This window comes from Nomia melanderi, chromosome 7 (genome assembly GCF_051020985.1).
Source record: "Nomia melanderi isolate GNS246 chromosome 7, iyNomMela1, whole genome shotgun sequence".
Lineage (NCBI taxonomy): Eukaryota > Metazoa > Arthropoda > Insecta > Hymenoptera > Halictidae > Nomia > Nomia melanderi.
The window spans coordinates 9,991,858-9,994,105 of record NC_135005.1 but is presented as its reverse complement, the minus strand read 5'-3'; the positions used below and the strand labels follow the sequence as shown (position 1 = coordinate 9,994,105).

At 41.1% G+C, this 2,248-nt stretch overlaps 1 long non-coding RNA gene across 2 annotated transcripts; it reads right to left on the bottom strand.

Moving 5' to 3' along the window:
* Nucleotides 1–229: 229 nt before the first annotated feature.
* LOC143174711 (uncharacterized) lies at nucleotides 230–1,708 on the bottom strand. 2 transcript variants are annotated; one of them, XR_012998942.1, is made up of 3 exons: nucleotides 1,619–1,708; nucleotides 716–1,246; nucleotides 230–622 (listed from the first exon to the last, which is right to left on the bottom strand). It is a non-coding gene; the product is annotated as an uncharacterized LOC143174711 (long non-coding RNA). The 2 variants fall into 2 exon arrangements; XR_012998941.1 differs by having other exon boundaries at nucleotides 716–1,321; nucleotides 1,619–1,701.
* Nucleotides 1,709–2,248: the final 540 nt, after the last annotated feature.

Genomic DNA, 2,248 nt, shown 5'->3' with positions numbered 1-2,248 from the left:
TCTGTATCCAGGCATGTCATTCTTCAAACTCTACAGTTTCACTTCGTGTTTTAAGTGCTTCAAATGACTAGTAACATTCGTATCCATCTTAGCAACGAAATCAAAATTTATTGAACGAGTAAAATATTTTTTATTAATATCCTATGGATATAGATACATACAGAAAGTGCCTGGAAGAAGGGATAACAATAAAGTTCGTGTTGCAACATTTTCCAAAGGCATTCCAGAATTGTTTCAAGTTTCCTATATATTCTTGGCACGTTGAAAAAATATCAATGTTTTGTGTAGCACCTATTGTTTCTGTAGCAAAGATAAAAAGAAAGACTGATTAATTAATCTTAACACTTGGTTTCAAAATTCTTGTGTTACACTATTACCAATTACCACCAACTATTTCACAAAGTATTATTAATTAACTCCTCTTTTTGGATTTTTCAAGATTTCATCATTAAAGCGCTTCACCTGCTCGTAACATTTTATATTTAATATAAATTTCATTACGACTGTTCGGTGCCACGAAATAATAAAAACTCTTCGATCATGTAAAAATTGCAATAATAAAAGTTGCTTTAAAAATATATTATTCCATGTACTTTCCATATTCGTTAAACGGTAGCTGTACCTGTGTCAATCAAGTAAAATAAATTCCATTATAACGATTCGACTTCGCATTCAAGGCAAAATTGTCTCAATCAATATGTATAATAACACTTGCATCACTTTTATTAATCTTTATTTTGCGTAGTTCGTCGATTTGTCCAATGCGTGGCTCATATGTATCAACAGCCTTATAGTTGCCGTTTCTTAAACCCGGTAGTAGGATAAACGCGACGCGCGCCGCGTCGGTTGTAAACACCGCTTCCCTCGAAAGCAAGAATGGGATGACGATACAGCCGTGATAACGAAAACGGACGGAACATTGAAGGATATAAATAAGTCGATCCGCGGGGCGATACTTCGCGTAAATAGTCCACGGTAATCGGACTGCTTATCGTGGAGGCATTGAGCGGATCAGGCTCCATTCTTGCGCGTCGGCGAGGCGCGACGATCGAACGCCTCGCGGAACGGTCCTTTCGCCGTTGATAGGACCTGGCACGCCGTGAAAATTATCATCGTTCACCGATCCCTCGCGATCTCTAGCCTTCGTTGCGTCGACGGAGCTTCAATGGCGCTGGACTCATTCATCCACTCGCGTTTCTCGTTTTAATAAAGCCACTCAACTTGTCGCTTTAATACCTTCACTTTCCTGTGGGATGGAATTCTTTCGAGTCGGTTTCATTTAAATATCGCGCACCGAAGGGGTTGATCTCTATTCATTCAGCTGTAATCATTTCATAATCAAACTATTGATTTCCACGCGAATCTGCAACCTTCGAAGCTTGTTATATAATAAAACTGGAACGTGGACATTTTCTGTCGTTAATGGTACTTCGTTACAAAGGAAATGAGTTTATCGAATCTTCATTGTAGTTCTTGTTGCGTGGGACTATAATTATATATTCGTTAAAAGAGGACAAAGTCGAAATGAGAAGTCTCTTTTTCAGTGTTTGTTCCGTGCTCGTTTAGGTGTTAGACTTTCCGTTACGCTTAGCTCGAACCTGGTTTCATGTAGACGTACCTTGTTACCAGCGAATTGAAACGGAATGGTCCTCTTCAACCCCCAGCCACCCCTGCTCGCTCCCTTAAGCAGTATACCGTGTGTTGACCGATTATTGACTGAAGCAGTCGATAAAGAACCACCGTCGGGGAAAGCGTGTAACGTTGAAACGGTCTGCTGCACTGCGGCTGACCTTGAATGTACTTATCTACTGATGGGAAATACTGCTCACGGCGTAGCCATTACATGTTACTCTACCTGTCCTGAATAATTTCGCGACTTGTTGTTCTACACATGTGCTACTGCGACAGTACTACCTGAACCGCATCGTTGTTTGTTGCCACCCCGGCATCTGTCGCAGATACGGGCCAAGTGTCGGAGAAATAAGGGGTCCCCCTTTTTATTGGTACCATACAATCGAGAAGGGGATGTTCCTACATTAAAAACTAACCAAAAAGTATGAGACACCATTTTGTCAGATAATAATACGTTTCTCAGAGCTAAGGAGGTAATTTGTTAGCGCCCGTACTATTCAATGGGAATCAACCAACGCGTCTGGCTGTGGTTTTCCGTTTCTACTTCTTGCAGATTCTAATGCGTGTCAGGCGAACCTTGGGAGTTGAACGTCTCGAAAACGCGGTATACCATGAG